A 6,260-nucleotide genomic window follows, 5' to 3' on the forward strand; every position below is an offset into this window, starting at 1 on the left:
CACGAGCAACCACGCACGTGTCTTATATCTCCGTAAGTAAGTGTCTGACGGTCTTGGACACCTTTAGCAAAAAGTTGCGCCCTATCGAATGGAACATTTCACTAGAACACCACGAAACGATCCGACCACTCCTTCGACCTGTTTTGGGGTTTTGCAGTTTTCCATGGGGTATTTTGTATGGGGAAAACCGACCCATGCCCGTATCTCCGTACCTAAGCGTCTGACGGTCTTGGACCCCTTTAGGTAAAAGTTGCATTCCGTCGAGCTGAACATTTCACTAGAACATCGCGAAACGATCCGACGACTCCTTCTGGGAGTTTTTGGGGTCCGAAGGTTTTCTGGGACTTAGTCTCTGGAGCAACATTTCTGAAGCTCGGCACGAGCAACCACGCACGTGTCTTATATCTCCGTAAGTAAGGGTCTGACGGTCTTGGACACCTTTAGCAAAAAGTTGCGCCCTATCGAATGGAACATTTCACTAGAACACCACGAAACGATCCGACCACTCCTTCGACCTGTTTTGGGGTTTTGCAGTTTTCCATGGGGTATTTTGTATGGGGAAAACCGACCCATGCCCGTATCTCCGTACCTAAGCGTCTGACGGTCTTGGACCCCTTTAGGTAAAAGTTGCATACCGTCGAGCTGAACATTTCACTAGAACATCGCGAAACGATCCGACGACTCCTTCTGGGAGTTTTTGGGGTCCGAAGGTTTTCTGGGACTTAGTCTCTGGAGCAACATTTCTGAAGCTCGGCACGAGCAACCACGCACGTGTCTTATATCTCCGTAAGTAAGTGTCTGACGGTCTTGGACACCTTTAGCAAAAAGTTGCGCCCTATCGAATGGAACATTTCACTAGAACACCACGAAACGATCCGACCACTCCTTCGACCTGTTTTGGGGTTTTGCAGTTTTCCATGGGGTATTTTGTATGGGGAAAACCGACCCATGCCCGTATCTCCGTACCTAAGCGTCTGACGGTCTTGGACCCCTTTAGGTAAAAGTTGCATTCCGTCGAGCTGAACATTTCACTAGAACATCGCGAAACGATCCGACGACTCCTTCTGGGAGTTTTTGGGGTCGGAAGGTTTTCTGGGACTTAGTCTCTGGAGCAACATTTCTGAAGCTCGGCACGGGCAACCACGCACGTGTCTTATATCTCCGTAAGTAAGGGTCTGACGGTCTTGGACACCTTTAGCAAAAAGTTGCGTATAACCATCCTCGTTAATACTCTCGAACACTGTAACTCGATCCGACCACTCCTTGGTACACTTTTGTGGGTTGCCAGTTTCGGTTGGGACTTAGTCTCTGGAGACCAAATTCTGAAGCTCAGCGTGGGTACCGGTTTTTCGTGCACGTCAGAGGGCCTCGACCGCCCCGAGAACCCGACCTTCAGGATTTTGCTCTACGGAAGGGGGTGCACAAAAGTGTTCGTAATCAACCTCGGATTGTACTTTTCATCATCTAGGGGCACCGTAGGGACCGAAAAAAGTGGTTTCGCATGATAGTCCACCTCGACCCATGTCGACCCTTGCGCGACCCCGACCTTCAGGATTTTGCTCTACGGAAGGGGGTGCACAAAAGTGTTCGTAATCAACCTCGGATTGTACTTTTCATCATCTAGGGGCACCGTAGGGACCGAAAAAAGTGGTTTCGCATGATAGTCCACCTCGACCCATGTCGACCCTTGCGCGACCCCGACCTTCAGGATTTTGCTCTACGGAAGGGGGTGCACAAAAGTGTTCGTAATCAACCTCGGATTGTACTTTTCATCATCTAGGGGCACCGTAGGGACCGAAAAAAGTGGTTTCGCATGATAGTCCACCTCGACCCATGTCGACCCTTGCGCGACCCCGACCTTCAGGATTTTGCTCTACGGAAGGGGGTCTACTTGTGCGCAACCCCGACCTTCAGGATTTTGCTCTACGGAAGGGGGTCGACTTGTGCGTGACCCCGACCTTCAGGATTTTGCTCTACGGAAGGGGGTGCACACTTGTGCGACCCCGACCTTCAGGATTTTGCTCTACGGAAGGGGGTGCACAAAAGTGTTCGTAATCAACCTCGGATTGTACTTTTCATCATCTAGGGGCACCGTAGGGACCGAAAAAAGTGGTTTCGCATGATAGTCCACCTCGACCCATGTCGACCCTTGCGCGACCCCGACCTTCAGGATTTTGCTCTACGGAAGGGGGTCGACTTGTGCGCAACCCCGACCTTCAGGATTTTGCTCTACGGAAGGGGGTGCACAAAAGTGTTCGTAATCATCCTCGGATTGTACTTTTCATCATCTAGGGGCACCGTAGGGACCGAAAAAAGTGGTTTCGCATGATAGTCCACCTCGACCCATGTCGACCCTTGCGCGACCCCGACCTTCAGGATTTTGCTCTACGGAAGGGGGTCTACTTGTGCGCAACCCCGACCTTCAGGATTTTGCTCTACGGAAGGGGGTGCACAAAAGTGTTCGTAATCAACCTCGGATTGTACTTTTCATCATCTAGGGGCACCGTAGGGACCGAAAAAAGTGGTTTCGCATGATAGTCCACCTCGACCCATGTCGACCCTTGCGCGACCCCGACCTTCAGGATTTTGCTCTACGGAAGGGGTCTACTTGTGCGCAACCCCGACCTTCAGGATTTTGCTCTACGGAAGGGGGTGCACACTTGTGCGACCCCGACCTTCAGGATTTTGCTCTACGGAAGGGGGTGCACACTTGTGCGACCCCGACCTTCAGGATTTTGCTCTACGGAAGGGGGTGCACAAAAGTGTTCGTAATCAACCTCGGATTGTACTTTTCATCATCTAGGGGCACCGTAGGGACCGAAAAAAGTGGTTTCGCATGATAGTCCACCTCGACCCATGTCGACCCTTGCGCGACCCCGACCTTCAGGATTTTGCTCTACGGAAGGGGGTCTACTTGTGCGCAACCCCGACCTTCAGGATTTTGCTCTACGGAAGGGGGTGCACAAAAGTGTTCGTAATCAACCTCGGATTGTACTTTTCATCATCTAGGGGCACCGTAGGGACCGAAAAAAGTGGTTTCGCATGATAGTCCACCTCGACCCATGTCGACCCTTGCGCGACCCCGACCTTCAGGATTTTGCTCTATGGAAGGGGGTCGACTTGTGCGCAACCCCGACCTTCAGGATTTTGCTCTACGGAAGGGGGTGCACAAAAGTGTTCGTAATCAACCTCGGATTGTACTTTTCATCATCTAGGGGCACCGTAGGGACCGAAAAAAGTGGTTTCGCATGATAGTCCACCTCGACCCATGTCGACCCTTGCGCGACCCCGACCTTCAGGATTTTGCTCTACGGAAGGGGGTGCACACTTGTGCGACCCCGACCTTCAGGATTTTGCTCTACGGAAGGGGGTGCACAAAAGTGTTCGTAATCAACCTCGGATTGTACTTTTCATCATCTAGGGGCACCGTAGGGACCGAAAAAAGTGGTTTCGCATGATAGTCCACCTCGACCCATGTCGACCCTTGCGCGACCCTGACCTTCAGGATTTTGCTCTACGGAAGGGGGTCGACTTGTGCGCAACCCCGACCTTCAGGATTTTGCTCTACGGAAGGGGGTGCACAAAAGTGTTCGTAATCAACCTCGGATTGTACTTTTCATCATCTAGGGGCACCGTAGGGACCGAAAAAAGTGGTTTCGCATGATAGTCCACCTCGACCCATGTCGACCCTTGCGCGACCCCGACCTTCAGGATTTTGCTCTACGGAAGGGGGTCTACTTGTGCGCAACCCCGACCTTCAGGATTTTGCTCTACGGAAGGGGGTGCACAAAAGTGTTCGTAATCAACCTCGGATTGTACTTTTCATCATCTAGGGGCACCGTAGGGACCGAAAAAAGTGGTTTCGCATGATAGTCCACCTCGACCCATGTCGACCCTTGCGCGACCCCGACCTTCAGGATTTTGCTCTACGGAAGGGGGTGCACAAAAGTGTTCGTAATCAACCTCGGATTGTACTTTTCATCATCTAGGGGCACCGTAGGGACCGAAAAAAGTGGTTTCGCATGATAGTCCACCTCGACCCATGTCGACCCTTGCGCGACCCCGACCTTCAGGATTTTGCTCTACGGAAGGGGGTCGACTTGTGCGCAACCCCGACCTTCAGGATTTTGCTCTACGGAAGGGGGTGCACAAAAGTGTTCGTAATCAACCTCGGATTGTACTTTTCATCATCTAGGGGCACCGTAGGGACCGAAAAAAGTGGTTTCGCATGATAGTCCACCTCGACCCATGTCGACCCTTGCGCGACCCCGACCTTCAGGATTTTGCTCTACGGAAGGGGGTGCACACTTGTGCGACCCCGACCTTCAGGATTTTGCTCTACGGAAGGGGGTGCACAAAAGTGTTCGTAATCAACCTCGGATTGTACTTTTCATCATCTAGGGGCACCGTAGGGACCGAAAAAAGTGGTTTCGCATGATAGTCCACCTCGACCCATGTCGACCCTTGCGCGACCCTGACCTTCAGGATTTTGCTCTACGGAAGGGGGTCGACTTGTGCGCAACCCCGACCTTCAGGATTTTGCTCTACGGAAGGGGGTGCACAAAAGTGTTCGTAATCAACCTCGGATTGTACTTTTCATCATCTAGGGGCACCGTAGGGACCGAAAAAAGTGGTTTCGCATGATAGTCCACCTCGACCCATGTCGACCCTTGCGCGACCCCGACCTTCAGGATTTTGCTCTACGGAAGGGGGTCTACTTGTGCGCAACCCCGACCTTCAGGATTTTGCTCTACGGAAGGGGGTGCACAAAAGTGTTCGTAATCAACCTCGGATTGTACTTTTCATCATCTAGGGGCACCGTAGGGACCGAAAAAAGTGGTTTCGCATGATAGTCCACCTCGACCCATGTCGACCCTTGCGCGACCCCGACCTTCAGGATTTTGCTCTACGGAAGGGGGTGCACAAAAGTGTTCGTAATCAACCTCGGATTGTACTTTTCATCATCTAGGGGCACCGTAGGGACCGAAAAAAGTGGTTTCGCATGATAGTCCACCTCGACCCATGTCGACCCTTGCGCGACCCCGACCTTCAGGATTTTGCTCTACGGAAGGGGGTCGACTTGTGCGCAACCCCGACCTTCAGGATTTTGCTCTACGGAAGGGGGTGCACAAAAGTGTTCGTAATCAACCTCGGATTGTACTTTTCATCATCTAGGGGCACCGTAGGGACCGAAAAAAGTGGTTTCGCATGATAGTCCACCTCGACCCATGTCGACCCTTGCGCGACCCCGACCTTCAGGATTTTGCTCTACGGAAGGGGTCCTCTCTGTACAAGGTTTAGGGGTACATTTTCACCCAAAAACCACTATCGCCCAACCGAAACAACTCCTCGACATGTGTCTTCTCTGTGAATTTGGCCCCGATCTGACGAGAAGTTTTCGAGATATGCCCCTCTGAAGGTACATATTGGGACTTAGCCGATTTTCACCCATTGCGGTGTCTATGGGGTGTTGGGAATCGCTCTACCGACCAGCCGGTTGGAGATATCGAGTTGCGGTCTTCGGCGCGTTTGCTCAACTCCGTAATGCCCACTTTTCGTCCATACACACAACACCTCGCAGAGTTCTCCTTCTGCCAGATATAGCGCGTGCCCCTTTGTTCGTGCACCATTTTGGCCCGTTTTTCGTACATCGCTTCGAAACCATGCGTCCGACGGTTTTGCGTCCCAAGCACCGATGTTAGAACACCACCGTGGCTAACTTTCGTCCATATACGCCAACTCCGTGCAATGTCTCCATCACCCTGTTTTTGGGTGAAAACCCATTTCTGGGACTTAGCCGATTTTCACCCATTGCGGTGCCTATGGGGTGTTGGGAATCGCTCTACCGACCAGTCGGTTTGGGATATCGAGTTGCGGTCTTCGGCGCGTTTGCTCAACTCCGTAATGCCTACTTTTCGTCCATACACACAACACCTCGCAGAGTTCTCCTTCTGCCAGATATAGCGCGTGCCCCTTTGTTCGTGCACCATTTTGGCCCGTTTTTCGCACATTGCCTCGAAACCATGTGTCCGACGGTTTTGCGTCCCAGGTACCGATGTTAGAACACCACCGTGGCTAACTTTCGTCCATATACGCCAACTCCGTGCAATGTCTCCATCACCCTGTTTTTGGGTGAAAACCCATTTCTGGGACTTAGCCGATTTTCACCCATTGCGGTTTCTATGGGGTGTTGGGAATCGCTCTACCGACCAGCCGGTTGGAGATATCGAGTTGCGGTCTTCGGCGCGTTTGCTCAACTC

The sequence above is a fragment of the Anopheles nili genome (genome assembly GCF_943737925.1).
Source record: "Anopheles nili chromosome X unlocalized genomic scaffold, idAnoNiliSN_F5_01 X_unloc_35, whole genome shotgun sequence".
NCBI classification, from domain to species: domain Eukaryota; kingdom Metazoa; phylum Arthropoda; class Insecta; order Diptera; family Culicidae; genus Anopheles; species Anopheles nili.